The sequence below is a fragment of the Mustelus asterias genome, chromosome 19 (assembly GCF_964213995.1).
Source record: "Mustelus asterias chromosome 19, sMusAst1.hap1.1, whole genome shotgun sequence".
Taxonomy (NCBI): Eukaryota; Metazoa; Chordata; class Chondrichthyes; order Carcharhiniformes; family Triakidae; genus Mustelus; species Mustelus asterias.
The window spans coordinates 80,016,372-80,032,616 of NC_135819.1; the positions used below are offsets into that span (position 1 = coordinate 80,016,372).

At 43.5% G+C, this 16,245-nt stretch overlaps 1 protein-coding gene across 1 annotated transcript in view; it reads right to left on the bottom strand.

The window, feature by feature from the left end:
* Window positions 1–11,100, bottom strand: part of ucmaa (upper zone of growth plate and cartilage matrix associated a) — a 48,472-nt gene extending 37,372 nt beyond the window's left edge. The window contains exon 1 of the mRNA XM_078234750.1: window positions 10,990–11,100. The gene's annotated coding sequence lies outside the window, so the exon portion shown is untranslated. The remainder of the gene's footprint in view (window positions 1–10,989) is intronic.
* Between the last annotated feature and the right edge of the window lie 5,145 nt (window positions 11,101–16,245).

The following is a 16,245-nucleotide window of genomic DNA, read 5'->3' on the forward strand; positions in this document are numbered from 1 at the left end:
ACCCAAGCCAGGAATCGAACCCAGGTCCCTGGCGTTGTAAAGCAGCAGTGCTAACCACTGTGCTACAGTGCCACTCTAGACAAACACTAAACAAAGTGTTTCTAAAATAACAAGTTGGAAAAAGGTGGACGACCGTTGACAAGTCAAGTTCTTTATTCTCCTGCAACATTTACTATCAATTTCTGCCATTATCTGCAGAAACCATCAACTCCCTGTGAAGGCTTTGTTCTGCAGGCACTGCTTACCCCCAGTACACCCACCGTGTCCACTCCTCCTGGGTTAGGCCAGGTCTTATCTACATACCCATATATGGGATCTCCAGCATCTGGATAGCTGTAAACCATTACCCATTCCCCGCTCCTTAATTCAAGATCGTTCGGGTCTATAGATCTCAGGATGAGCTCTGAATACTAAGTTAATAAATAAAGCTTGAATAAGTGTTTGGCCTGAAGGAGTCCAAGTTGAGAGGCCAAAAGAAACAGGTTTTGCTCCAGAGTTGAAATCAAGAAAAAAGTGGAACTATTTATGCTGCCAAAGTTTTGATATCTTGATCTGGAAAATCATTCATTTAATAATTATTTATACATGATTTTTCTTTCTCAATGATTTCCCGCTGTTACCAATCATGAGGACGAACCTCACTCCTCCTCGCATCATTCATTTTCAGCTACGTTACAATCCAAACTGTTGAACCTCTTAAAGATAAAGACATCGTACTGGGCTGCCTTTAAATGAGTCAGCGGCACACTAACGATAAACATTTGACCAGCAGCTAGAAACTGGTAATCAGAATTTTGATTTTCCCAAATTCAATAGTGTTGCCAGAGAGGAATATAACATATTGGATATAGTGGGGCGGCACGGTAGCACAGTGGTTAGCACTGCTGTCTCACAGCACTGGGGACCTAGGATCAATTCCAGCCTCGGGTCACTGTCTGTGTGGAGTTTACACTTTCTCCCCGTGTCTGCATGGGTTTCCTCCGGGTGCTCCGGTTTCCTCCCACACTCCAAAGATGTGCAGATTCGGTTGATTGGCCATGCTAAATTGACCCTAGTGTCAGGGGGGTAGGCAGGGTAAATGAGGAATACGGCCTGGGTGGGATTGTGGTCGGTATGGACTCAATTGGCCGAATGGCCTCCTTCTGTACTGTAGGGATTGTAATACACTCAATATCATACCAGCACACTCATTGCATTTTACTTCAGAATCAGGTTGAGCTTTAACTCAAGGTTTAGGCTGCATTTACAAACAAAGAACAAAGAAGAATACAGCACAGGAACAGGCCCTTCGGCCCTCCAAGCCTGTGCCGCTCATGTGCCCAACTAGACCATTCGTTTGTATCCCTCTATACCCAGTCTGTTCATGTGGCTATCTAGATAAGTCTTAAACGATCCCAGCGTGTCCGCCTCAATCACCTTGCTTGGCAGTGCATTCCAGGCCCCCACCACTCTCTGTGTAAAATACGTCCCCCTGACATCTGTGTTGAACCTTGCCCCCCTCACCTTGAACCCGTGACCCCTTGTGTTCATCACCTGGGACAAAGCTTCCCACTGTTCACCCTATCTATGCCCTTCATAATTTTATACACCTCTATTAGGTCGCCCCTCATCCTCCGTCTTTCTAGGGAGAACAACCCCAATTTACCCAATCTCTCCTATTGCTAAGACCCTCCATACCAGGCAACATCCTGGTAAACCTTTTCTGTACTCTCTCCAAAGCCTCCACGTCCTGCTGGTAGTGTGGCGACCAGAACTGGACACAGTATTCCAAATGTGGCCTAACCAACGTTCTATACAGCTGCAACATCATATGCCAACTTTTATATTCTATGCCCCGTCCAATAAAGGCAAGCATGCCATATGCCTTCTTGACCACCCTCTCCATCTTTTCTGCCACCTTTAAGGATCTGTGGACTTGTACACCCAGGTCCCTCTGTGTGTCTATACTCCTGATGGTTCTGCCATTTATTGTATAGCTCCCCCTTACATTAGATCTACCGAAATGCGTCACTTCGCATTTATCTGGATTAAATTCCATCTGCCATTTCTCCGCCCAATGTTCCAGCCTATCTATATCCTGCTGTATTCTCTGACAATGTTCATCACTATCTGCAACTCCAGCAATCTTTGTGTTGTCCGCAAACTTACTGATCACATCAGCTACATCTTCCTCCAAATCATTTATATATATCACAAACAGCAGAGTCCCAGTACAGAGCCCTGCGGAACACCACTAGTCACAGACCTCCAACTGGAAAAAGACTCCTCCACTGTTACCCTCTGTCTTCTATGGCTAACACAGTAAGAAGTCTCACAACACCAGGTTAAAGTCCAACAGGTTTATTTGGTAGCAAATACCATAAGCTTTCGGAGCGCTGCTCCTTCGTCAGATGGAGTGGAAATGTGCACAAATGCCGGCATCTCCACATCACTTCTTTGGCTAAGCCAGTTCTCCACCCATCTAGCTAGCTCACCTTTTATCCCGTGAGATTTAACCTTTTGCACCTGCCATGAGGGACCTTGTCAAACGCTTTACTAAAATCCATATAGGCGACATCCACGGCCCTTCCCTCGTCAATCGTTTTTGTCACCTCCTCAAAAGACTCAACCAAATTTGTGAGGCATGACCTCCCTCGTACAAAACCATGCTGTCTATCGCTCATGAGATTATTCAGTTCTAAATGCGCATATATCCTATCTCTAAGAATCTTCTCCAACAATTTCCCTACCACGGACGTCAAGCTCACCGGTCTATAATTACCTGGGTTATCCTTGCTACCCTTCTTAAATAACGGGACCATATTTGCTATCCTCCAATCCTCTGGGACCTCACCTGTGTCCAGTGAAGAGACAAAGATTTCTGTTAGAGGCCCAGCAATTTCATCTCTTGCCTCCCTGAGGAGTCTACATTATAATTTATTCTGTTTGGAACAGCTGGGTACAGATGGAGCCTCAGCTGAATACAAGATAATAGTTAGACCTCAGCTGGAGTATTGGATACAGTTCTGGGTGCCACACCATTGGAAGGATGTGAGTGAATTGGAGAGAGTGCAGAAGAGGTTTACAAGAATGGTTCCAGGGATGAGAAACTTCAGTTACGAGGATAGATTGGAGAGCTTGGGACTGTTCTCCTTAGAGAGAAGAAGGCTAAGAGGGGATCTGATAGAGATGTTCAAAATCATCAGGGGCCGGACAGAGTAGATAGAGAGAAATTGTTCCCACCTGGAAAAGGATCAGCAGATTTAAATGATCTGCAAAAGAAGCAAATGAGATGTGAGAAAAAACTTATTCACACAGTGCGTAGATTGGATCTGGAATGCACTGCCTGGAAGTGTGGTAGAGACAGGTACAATCAAGTCTCACAACACCAGGTTAAAGTCCAACAGGTTTATTTGGTATCACGGGCTTTTTGAGCGCTGGTCCTTCATCAGATGACTCACCTGATGAAGGAGAAGTGCTCCGAAAGCTCGTGATACCAAATAAACCTGTTGGACTTCAATCTGGTGTTGTGAGACTTCTTTCTGCACCCCCCCCCCCCCCCCACCCCGCCCCCCACCCAGTCCAACACCGGCATCTCCACATCCGATTCAATCAAGGTATTTAAGGGGGCATTTGGTGATTATTTGAATAGAAAGCATGTGCAGGGAAAAGGCAGGGAATGGCACTAAGGCATAATGCTGATTTGGAGAGCCAGTGGGGGGGGGTTTGGACCTGGGTGAGATGCTCTGTCAGAGAGTTAGTGCAGACACGATGGGCCAAATGGCCTCATTCTGCACAGTAACAATTCTGTGAGATCATAGAATTCCTACAGTGCAGGTGGGCTTTTGGCCCATTGAGTCTGCACTAACTCTCTGACAGAGCATCTCACCCAGGTCCAAACCCCCCACCCCCCCACCGCCTCGCTCTATCCCTGTAACCCCTACTACTGCTCTTCACACTAGGGACCTACTAAGGGACAATTTAGCATGGCCAATCCACCTAATCTGCACATCTTTGGATTGTGGGAGGAAACCGGAGCACCCGGAGGAAACCCACGCAGACACGGGGAGAACATGCAAACTCCACACAGTCACCCAAGGCTGGAATTGAACCTGGGCCCATGGCGCTGTGAGGCAGCAGCGAATCACTGTGCCACCATTCCGCCCTCCTGGTGCGATTATAGTAATTTTTATTTGTGAGTGCTGAATAAATGAAAGGGGTACTCTGTCCCAATGGAGACCTCAAATTTTGCATTAATGGAACTATTAATTCCAGCTCGACTCAATATTGGTGACTGCATCAAAAATACAAAGATTGAGATTATTTGCAAGCTCTGTTGCTTTGACAAAGCAGGCAAACATTTTAATTCTTCTACATTAAAGGACATTTAACCTCGGCCTAATTTGAAATGTGCAATAAAAAAACAAAGTATAATTCTAAAATAAAATTTCAATAAGATGAATTCAGATAAAAGCAGGTTCGAAGCAGATTTTCTACATGATAATGTCTTCAATCCTTATTTTCTATCTTTTCACAATATTTAATGGTGTGTACATTAACAGCTAACAGCATCCCCATACTACACTAGATGTCAATGTTGTCTACATTAATTCACTTCCCCTTCAAACCAATGGGCCAGGCATCCCTGTGAGGAGCTCAATGGTTTTAATGTTAAATGCAGCAGAAATTTTAGTCAATCTCGGAACTCAAAATTCAAAAGGGAAAATGCTGGAAAATGTCAGCAGGTCTGGCAGTATATGTAAGGAGAGAAAAGAGCTGGCGTTTCGAGTCCAGATGACCCTTTGTCAAAGCTGGAATTCAAAATGTCCAGTCTACGACACATTATGATGTCCAATTGTGAGCCCAATCAAGCCCATTTTAAGATCATGCAAACAATATTTTACACAATTAAGGCGAAGGTGACACATTTCAATCACTAAATATTATATTAACATGCAGAAAAGTATAGTTAGGAATAAGCATTGAGAAAAACCTCCTCAGTCAAAGGCTGGTAAGTCTTTGGAATGATGTGAGGGGCATGTCAGAAAAGAGGCAATGAGAATGTTCAAAATGGATGTTGGGCTGGGAGAGTAAAGATACTGAAGGACTGAGTTTCAGTAAGCAAATTACATTGTCTACGTTTGGACTCCATTAGAAAGCTCCTGAATTCAACAGGCTGCCTGGGAGCGAGAAAGGCTTTCGACGGAGTCACACATGGCAAACTGCTTAATAAACAAAAGCTCCCGGGATCCAGGGGAATGTAGCAAGCTGGATACAAAATTGGTTCTTTGTCGGGAAACAAATGATTAAGGGGTGTTTTTGTAACCAGAAAGCTGTTTCCAGTGGGATTCTACATGGCTCAGTACTAGGACCCCTGCTTTTTGTGGAAATATTAGCAATTGCCCTGATTCTTGGGCGGGTGTGCCAGTAAAACTCTGGCCATCATTTCATTTCCCAAGATGATTCACTTCACATCCATGAATTCAGCAATAAACCTATCGCCCGCCATCTGCTCTGTACAAAGATAAATGAGTCAGAGCCACAAACAATGATTCAATACATTTCTCTTAATTCCACTTCATGCCAAGCTTAACTGTTATTAAACATCTCAGTCCTTTTTATTCAGTCTCTACATAATTTCCAAATCAAATTTGCGTCATTTCCTTCACTCCCACATCTTTATATATCTTGAATTTATTGACAAGCGATTCTTCTGATCACCTCAGTAGTTACAAAAATCTCACATTGTTGAATCATAGAATAGAATCATAGAATTATACAGCATAGAAAAGGTCCTTCGGCCCATTGAGTCTGCACCGACACAAGAGAAACACCTGATCTCCTACCTAATCCCTCCTATCAGCACTTGGCCCATAGCCCTGAGTATTACGATGTGCCAAGGATTTGTTTCTCGCCATTGGCTAATGGTTCCTGCATCATGCATATAACTGGAAGTCAGATTCTGCTGGACCCATAGAGTGATGTATCTGTAATCGCAGTCAAACGTCCCTCAGCCACAGCTCCTTGTCCAAGAGCGCCGTAACACTCATTCCTGTATCCAATTTAAAGTTTGTGAGATGACTATTAATCGAGATGTCCGTGGTCCAGAATGAAAATTTTTGACCTTTGAACTCATCCAACAAGCATGGTTGTATTAACTCTTGGCGCGGAACCTCAACCTCGTGAATCATCTTGGAATCATCTGTCCATCTGGTTGTGTTCGCTTTGCATAGCTTTCCGAAGTGTCCTCAGCAGCGGCAATTATAACACTGCTGAGATGGCCGGACACTTGGTCAGGCTGTGGGGCTGTTTGGTCTGGTTGCCCCATGCTCTTGTGATGGGTTAGGGTATTGCCTCCCTTGGCCTGGAGAGCGGGGGGTTGCTCTGCCCCACGGCTTGCTTTTGCCCCTGAAGATGGATCTGCGCTGTAAACAGGTTTTGGATTGTCTGACAATCTGACCGGCTGCTTCAGGGGATAAACTTTCTTTAGCTTGGAGCATGTCTGAAGAGCATTCTCCGTCACCATGACAACAATCCTGTCCCTAATTAGCTTTGAGAGAGCGAACTTCTTTTTTATTTTGAAGTCTTTTCCATTGACATTTAGGAAGCGAATCGAGCATTTTCAGTCAGTATCTAATGTTGTTACAATGTTGTACATTGTAACTTTATATTACTCTATCGACAACTATATAAAAATACGCAAATTGGCAAAAGGTCATCAAACTCAATTCAATCAATACGTCATGTCCTTTGGAAATCTAAGACTATACTAGCTATTCATCAGCCACTAGGCACCTTCTCATACACCAGTGGATTTGAGAGTCATGATATATTACTTAAGGAGGAGTTAGGCAGATTTTTAATTGGTAATGGGTTGAAGGGTTATGGGGAGAAGGCAGGAAAATGGGGGTGAGGAGCATATCAACCATGATCGAATGGTGGAGCGGACTCGATGGGCCGAATGGCCTAATTCTGCTCCTATATCTTATGAATTTATGAACTTTTAAAACTATGTTAACTTCCTGTGATGACCTCAAGCACCTTTAACTGAACATTGGACATACTTTCCCCACTATGATGTTAGACTATGTGGTGCACAATTACTAATTTCATACCTATCTCCATCCTTAAATATTGGAAACACTTTAGTAACTTTCTAATCCTCGGCTGTAATCCCCCGTGTTTCTCGAATTATTCAAAGTTTGACCAATGTGTTAAAAGTTTTATCCTTCAGTTTGGAAAGGATTCCTCTTGGATGTATCCCATCCAGTCCAGAATTAAACATTTTGGGAGTGAATCTCTGTGGGTGGTCCTGATTATTCAGTGTGATCTTGGCGGAAGAGTCATTGAAACATTCAACAATGTGGTATAACCAGCGTTGACGACATTCACACGGGAATTTGGCTTAGTGCTTTGGGTTTATTTACAGCACAGATTCAATGATGCCATTGTAACAGAATCATCATAGAATCGAAAGTGCAGAAGGAGGCCATTTGGCCAAACAAGCCCACACTGACAACAGTCCCACCCAGGTCCTGTCCTATCCCCGTAACCTCACATATTTACCCTCCTAATCCCCCTGACATTATGGGGCAATTTAGCATAGCTAATCCACCTAACCAGCACATCTGTGTGAGGAAACCGGAGCACCTGGAGGAAACCCACGCAGACAAGGGGAGAATGTGCAAACTCCATACAGAAAGTTACCTGAGGCCAGAATTGAACCCGGGTCCTGATGCTGTGAGGCAACAGTGCTAACCACTGTGCCACCGTGCCGTTACAGACGTGTATCTGGCTGACCTTAAACATCCTTTTTTAAATGGGTGAATTTGGCCACTGCCAATAGCCAATATGGAACACAGGTTCTTTGCCAGTGCCCTGGGAGTCAGTTTAGCTCAGTTGGCTGGAAGACTGGTTCCCATGATGCAGAGCGATGCCAATTCCTGCATCGGCTGAGGTCATTCATGAGGCCTTCTCAACCTTGCCCCCCGCCTGAGGTGTGGTGACCCTCAGGTTAAAATCACCTCAAAGGGGAGAGCAACCTATGGCCACCTGGGATTATGACAACTTTAATGAGGTATGTGTTTGCTTTGAGTATAAGTTAAAATTCTGTTTAATGCTCTCAGATTTAAATGAAAAAAATCAGCCATGGTTTATATTTGAAAAATCCCAGAGCTCTGGCTTATTTAAATTTCCATATTATAATTTTCAATACAATAAAACATTGCTTCACTTGAAAATATGAACTGATTTTTGATTCATAGAATCCTACAGTGCAAAAGGAAGCCATTCGGCCCATCGAGTCTGCACCGACCACAATCCCACCCAGGCCCTATTCCTGTAACCCCATGCATTTACCCTATCTAGTCCTCCTGACACTAACATTTACAACCCACTCGTCTGGAAAACGGTGTGATGAGTTAATGTCAATTACATTGTTAAGGTGAAGAGAAACAAGTGAAGGGTATTAATGGTCTTTGACACAAATATATAGGGGATAGCTGGGACACTAGTCTGAGGGGGGGAGACGGGGGGTGGGGTGGAATCTGTGAGCCTGAACAAGTCAATAAACTCTCTCAATAAAGAAAGCAGTAATTAGTCTCACAACACTAAGTTAAAGTCCAACAGGTTTATTTGGTAGCACGAGCTTTCGGAGCGCTGCTCCTGCCAATGGCACTCACCTGATGAAGGAGTGGCGCTCTGAAAGCTTGTGCTACCAAATAAACCTGTTGGACTTTAACCTGGTGTTGTGAGGCTACTTACGGTGCCCACCCCAGTCCAACGCCGGCAACTCCATATCAATAAAGAAAAATTCTTGGTTTCAGCTTCATCAGTTGTCTTGGATTGTATTAATATGACGACTAATGCGCAGCTCCTGCTGGGAAAATGACTGGTAGGAATTTTAACACTTGTATTCTAGACAATATCACCATTAAAATTCAACATCTGCACTGTAAAGTTTAACGAGCAGGTCAGCAGCTCCACAAATCTCTGAGAAAAAATAGAATCTTGGCTCAGAGTTTTAGAGCAAACATTAATTACTGAGAGAACCAAACTTTGGCAATTAGGCTTTTGTTGATGGAGACCGGCCAAGGCATTTACAAGCAGTATTTAATCTCTACCTTATTTAGATTTTCTCTGGCCTGTTGCGGTTAATTTTACACTGTGATGGAAACAAACCTTGGTTCATATTTCCAAGTTATACAATGTTTTTATCATCTTGTCACATATGAAAACTTAGTTAGGTTCGAGCTCTGGGATTTTTCAAATGTAAGCCATGGCTGAGTTTTTTTGTTTAGATCTGAAAGCACTACACAGAAGTTTAGTTTAGAGTCAATGCAAATACATGCCTCAGTGTGGAAGCATTACATATTGCTGAAAAATGTAAATTGGTTTGTGCTAGCTACTTTCTGGAAGGCATTGGTGGTGTTTGTGTGCACAGTTGGGGGGTGGGCGGTTTGGGTGAAGCAAACACACAGCTCCTGTCTGAAGTGTAGATGATGCATCAAACAACACCTCATTTTCTGTTTACATAATTACATACAGACAGGAGAACAAAATGGCTCAACTCCCCAGATAATATATGCAATATTTCCACTGCAAAAAAACAAGGCACACTGTTAGTCTGGAATGCTTGTCCTGTCGAGGTATCCTGCTGGGAAGGCAATTGCCATTCCCACCTTAGCATGAAAGATACCTTTAGTCATAAAGGCCTGGAGGCAAAGGCTGACCTTTAGCGCCTGCCGTTACAATCCCAGCTGATGTTAATACTGAACAAGACAGAGCCAAGAGTGAAACCTGGACTGAGAGATCGTAATTTCTCTATTTTGGAAACGGTGGAGAAAAGTTACTGAACAAATTCACAGGAGTCCGCTGATGAACTTTTAACACAAAGAAGAAAAAAAGTTATTGAACAAGAAAATAGAACTATATTGCAGTCGACAAAAAAAGCTGGAAAGATCTCAATACAAACACAATAAGGTAATTCAATTTCCCAATATTCCTTTAAAAATTCTAACATTGACCATGCCAAACATCCTAACAATGCGAAAAAAATCCAAGTTGTCCACCATTCATATGATTGACATCGAGAAACATAACGTTTTTAATATTCTTTGATGGGAGGTGAGCGTCACTGGCCAGGCCAGCATTTGTTGCCTATCTCTAATTGCCCTTGAGCTGAATGTCTTGCTCGGCCATTTCAGAGGGCAGTTAGGGTCAACTATGTTGCTATGGATCTAGAGACAGACCAGGTAAGGATGGCAGATTTCCTTTCCAAAAGGGTAATCTCTGATAATCGGCGATTGTTTCATGGTCACCATTACTGATCATTAGATTTTAATTCCAGATTTGTTGATTAAATTTAAATTCCAGCAACTGCCATGATGGGGTTTAAACCCATGCCCTCAAAGTATTAGCCTAGGTCTCTGCAGTACAATCTAGTGACATTACCACTATGCCATCATCTGTCCCTTTAGATAGTGCCTAACAAGTGAGAGGGTTTCCATAAGCATCTATTGATCACAGCTCAGCCTTCAACACCATTATCCCATTAAAATTCACCTCCAACTCTGTGGCCTGGGGCTCGGCTCCTCCCTCTGCGACTGGATCCTGGACTTCCTAACCCACAGACCACAATCAGTAAGGTTAGAAAACGACACCTCCTCCACGATCATCCTCAATACCGATGCCCCACAAGGTTGTATCCTCAGCACCTTACTATACTCCTTATACACCTACAGCTGTGTGGCCAAATTCCCCTCCAACTCGATCTTCAAGTTTGCCGATGACACCACAGTAGTGGATCAGATCCCAAACAATGATGAGACAGAGTACAGGAAAGAGATAGAGAATCTAGTGAACTGGTGCGATGCAGAGGTCTGCATATGCGCAACAGCGCCCTCTCCTGCTGGCTAGCGAATTAAGCCCAACCAATCCCTGTAGTAGCTAGAAATGGTCTAGCCCATTTTTTCATGCATTATGTGCACAAGATTGGGTGTAAAAACTTACCAGAAAACAGGTTTGCAACTCTCCCATTTTCAGGCTGGCTGGGCACTTAGAATCGTTCTTGTAAAATTCTGGCTAATATTTGAAAGAAGTGCAGGGGAATTCATCCAAGTCAATATTCATCCCTAATCACCGTCACAAAAATAGATCGCCTGCTCACTATCACATTGCTGTTTGTGGGAACTTGCTGTGTGCCAATTGGCTGCTTCATTTCCTACACTGTGTCAGTGATCATATTTTAAAAGTATTTCATTGCAGAACATTTTGAGACCTCAGGCAGTTGTGGGAAGCACTTTATAAATGCAGCTGCTTCTTTGCATTTATCTTGCTCAAATTGCTTCTTGGACTTGATGATTGGATTTTCTTGGGCAGTGCAGTTGATGTTGTCAACATGGACTTCAGCAAGGCCTTTGACAAGGTACCGCATGGTAGGTTGTTGCATGAGGTTAAATCTCACGGGATCCAGGGTGAGGTATCTAAATGGATACAAAATTGGCTTCTTGACAGAAGCCAGAGGGTGGTTGTAGAGGGTTGTTTTTCAAACTGGAGGCCTGTGACCAGCGGTGTGCCTCAGGGATCAGTGCTGGGCCCACTGTTATTTGTCATTTATATTAATGATTTGGATGAGAATATAGAAGGCATGGTTAGTAAGTTTGCAGATGACACCAAGTTTGGTAGCATAGTGGACAGTGAAGAAAGTTATCTCCAATTGCAATGGGATCTTGATCAATTCGGCCAGTGGGCTGACGAATGGCAGATGGAGTTTAATTTAGACAAATGCGAGGTAATGCATTTTGGTAGATTGAACCAGGGAAGGACTTACTCAGTTAATAGTAGGGCGTTGGGGAGAGTTACAGAACAAAGAGATCTAGGGGTACGTGTTCATAGCTCCTTGAAAGTGGAGTCACAGGTGAACAGAGTGGTGAAGAAGGCATTCGGCATGCTTGGTTTCATCGGTCAGAACATTGAATACAGGAGTTGGGACGTCTTGTTGAAGTTGTACAAGACATTGGTAAGGCCACAGTTGGAATATTGTGTGCAGTTCTGGTCACCCTATTATAGAAAGGATATTACTAAACTAGAAAGAATGCAGAAAAGATTTACTAGGATGCTACCGGGACTTGATGGTTTCAGTTATAAGGAGAGGCTGGATAGACTTGGGACATTTTTCTTCTGGAACATAGGAGGCTGAGGGGTGACCTTATAGAGGTCTATAAAATAATGAGGGGCATAGATAAGGTAGATAGTCAATATCTTTTCCCAAAGGTAGGGAAGTCAAAAACTAGAGGGTATAGGTTTAAGGTGAGAGGGGAGAGATATAAAAGTGCCCAAAGGGGCAATTTTTTCACAGAGGGTGGTGAGTGTCTGGAACAAGCTGTCAGAGGTAGTAGTAGAGGCGGGTACAATTTTGTCTTTTAAAAAGCATTTAGATAGTTACATGGGTACGATGGGTACAGAGGGATATGGGCCAAATGCGGGCAATTGGGATTAGTTTAGGGGTTTTAAAAAAGGGGCGGCATGGACAAGTTGGGCCAAAGGGCCTGTTTCCTTGCTGTAAACCTCTATGACTCTATTTTCTTGGCTCTGAATATAATAGAAGAAGAATTTCATAGAATCCTACAATGCAGGAGGAGGCCATTCGGCCCATCAAGTCTGCACTGACCACAATCCCACCCTATCCCCTTTAGCCCCATGCATTTAACCTAGCTTGTCCCGCTGACACTAAGGGGCAATTTAGCATGGCCAATCCACCCAACCTGCACATCTTTGGACTGTGGGAGGAAACCGGAGCACCTGGAGGAAACCCACGCAGACACGGGGAGAATGTGCAGACTCCGCACAGACAGTGACCCAAGCCGGGAATTCGAACACGGGTCCCTGGCGCTGTGAGACAGCAGTGCTAACCACTGTGCCACCATTCCTCATGTTCACCATCATAACCAGTTTGACCGTCATTTAACATTTAAGGCAGAGAGACTGAGAACTTCTTGTTCACATGGATTTTTATGTTTACGTTTATTGTGTGTGAAATGTAACGATATTTCAAAAATAAAAATTGATTTTGACTCTGCTTCAGAATTTTGCTCCAACAAAATTAGATGTGTCAGATTCTGATTTATTTTGTAAAACTTTCCTTTTTTAATGACACAAATTTGAACACAACTTTACATTATTCTAAATACCAATAAAGCACATGCTAGGGAAATGTCAGTGACTCTCAGCTTCTCCCTCTACAGACGCTGACAGACCCATTGCGTATTTCCAGCACATTATGGTTTTTTTTCATGTTGGAACATGAAATATGTCTGAATTTAAATAGAATCCTAAAATATTTTGGAAATGAACTAAAAGCAGGACTAGGCCATTTGGCCCTTCGAGCCTGTTCTGCCATTCAATGTGATCATCTCCACTTTCCCATCTACCCCCGGTAACATTTCACCCCCTTGCTTAACAAGAATTTATCCACCTCTGCCTTAAAAATATTGTAAGTTTCTTCTACCACATTTTGAAGAAGAGAGTTCCAAAGGCTTGCGATCCTCTGAGAGAAGAAAACTCTCCTAATCTCCATCTTAAATGGGCAACCCCTTATTTTTAAACAGTGACCTCTAGTTCTGGATTCTCCCACCCTTCAGGATCTTGTATGTTTTCAGTCAAGTCAGCTGATAATCTTCTAACCTCCAGTGGATACAGTCCAACTTTTCCTCATAAGACAACCTGCCCATTCCAGATATTAGTCTGGTAAACCTTCTCTGAACTACTTCCAATGTATTTACATCCTTCCTTAAATAAGGAGACCAATACTGCATGCTGTACACCAAATGTGCTCTCACCAATGCCCTGTACAACTGAAGTATAACCTCCCTACTTTTGTAATCAATTCCCCTTGCAATAAACAATAACATTCTATTAGCTTTTCTAATTATTTGCTGTTCCTGCATACTGACATTTTGTAATTCATGCACAAGGACACCCAGATCCCTCTGCAGCTCAAATAATAGATAATATTTAGACAATATGCTTATTTTTATTTTTCCTGTCAAAATGGACAATTTCACATTTTCCCACTTTATAAACCATTTGCCAAACCTTTGCCAACTCACTTAACCTATCTATATTTCTTTGTAGCCCCCTTACGTTCTCTTCACCACTTACTTTCCGACCTATCTTTGTGTCATCGACAAATTTTGCACCCATACCTTTAACCGCTTTATCCAACTCTATGAATTATAAAAAGTTGAGGCCATAGCACTGATCCCTGTGGCACACCACTCATTACCATCTTGCCAACAAAAAAAAGACCCATTTATGCCTGCTCTCTGCTTCTTGTTAGCTAGTCGATTTTCTATCCAATTGCAAAGTCAAAGGGAAGCATCTTAAGGAGGTTTTTAAAGTCAAAAATAGATTTTGGTGGAGGGAGTTCCAGAGGTTGGAGGTGTAATGGAAATAGGGAAAGAGTAACAGGTCAGGAATGAAAAGTGCTGAAACATCAACAACTTACATTGAAATAAGGAAAGCACTGCAGATGCTGGAATTCTGAAACAAAGTAAGAAGTCTCACAACACCAGGTTAAAGTCCAACAGGTTTATCTGGTAGCAAAAGCCACTAGCTTTCGGAGCAGCGCAAGTCCAATGCCGGCATTTCCACATCATTCTGAAACGAAAACAGAGAATGCTGGAAAAACTCAACAGGTCTGGCAGCATCTGTAAGGAGAGAAACAGAGTTAACAGCCGTAATTCTCTGGCCCTTCACGCCAGCGGGAATCTTCTCCAAATTCTCCATCCTTGCTGGCATCAGCCGTGGGGCGTGAACGGCTGGAGAATTCCGGCCAACGTTTCCAGTCTTTCATCTGAATAAAAGAGAGGGAAAATGTGTTGGATATTAAACTGCAGCTGGGAGAGATTGCAACAAGATGTAATAAGTTTAAGAGCAAGGGACAGATGGCTGGGTGTGGGTGGTTAACAGAGTACTTTCTCCTCCATCTCAAACCCATTTTTAATATCCCATACTTCTATTGTCTCAATGCTTCCCTTCCCCATAAACATCCCACACTGGATCAGTTGCCTCTTGTTCTTAAGGTTGCCACATCTTGTTGCAATCTCTCCCAGCTACAGTTTAATATCTGGCACATTTTCCCTCTCTTTAATTCTGATGAAGAGTCAGACAGACTGGAAACTTTAACTCTGTTTCTCTCCCTACAGACGCTGCCAGACCTGTTGACATTTTCCAACTTCCTTTGCTTTTGTTATATTTATATTGCCTCTTTCATAAAGTGAAACATCCCAAGCTGCTTCACATGGGCATTATCCAATTAAGTTCGAAGCTAATCTACTTAAGGAAATATTAGGGACAGGTGATCAAAGATGTGTCTTCAATGAGAAGATGTGGAGAGGTTTAGGGGGGGAATTCCTGGGCAATGTATCATGGTGAAGTGGTTAAAATCAGGGATGTGAAGGAGGCCAGAGTAGGAGGAGCAGGGAGATCTCGGAGGGTTGTACATGTGTGGAGGAGATGGGGAGGTGACTATTCTGCCCCTCTCCAGGAGCAAGTCCCACTTCATAGACCAAAAAGAGAAAATGCTGGAAAATCTCAGTGGGTCTGGCAGCATCTGTAAGGAGAGAAAAGTGCTGATGTTTCGAGTCCAAATGACCTTTTGTCAAAGCATTTGCTTTTATCCCACTTCATAGAGTTGCCAGCCAAGGCCAGCAGCTCTGTAGGACCTACTGCTCCATCAGGAGCAGTGGCCACTGCTGGTACTGCAGTTAGGTCAAAGGGGAGGCAGTCAGCAATGGACCTGGGCATTGGGGTAACTCTGAAATCTCAGGTTGACAGGTGCAGGTGAGGGGTGAGGAGTGAGGGAGCTGTGTTGGAAGAGGGTGGGTGTGGTTGGTGGAGGGAGCATGTTGGACATGTTAAAGGAGGGACGGTGGATTCAGAGAGTGAACACTGTGTGTGTATGGGGTGGGGGGGCAGGTTGCTCCAATTGGCCTCACTCCCCCCTTCACTGGCCAACAGCCCTCTGGACTAAACTTGCCGAACTGCACATTGGGTGCAGACCTCCCTCACCACCCATTAACTCTGATGTGGAGATGCCAGCATTGGACTGGGGTTGGCACAGTAAGAAGTCTCACAACAGCAGGTTAAAGTCCAACAGGTTTATTTGGAATCACAAGCTTTCGGAGCGCTGCTCCTTCATCAGGTGAGTGGAGAGTTAGGTTTCACAAACACAGCACATATAGACAAAGGCACAATTGCAAGATA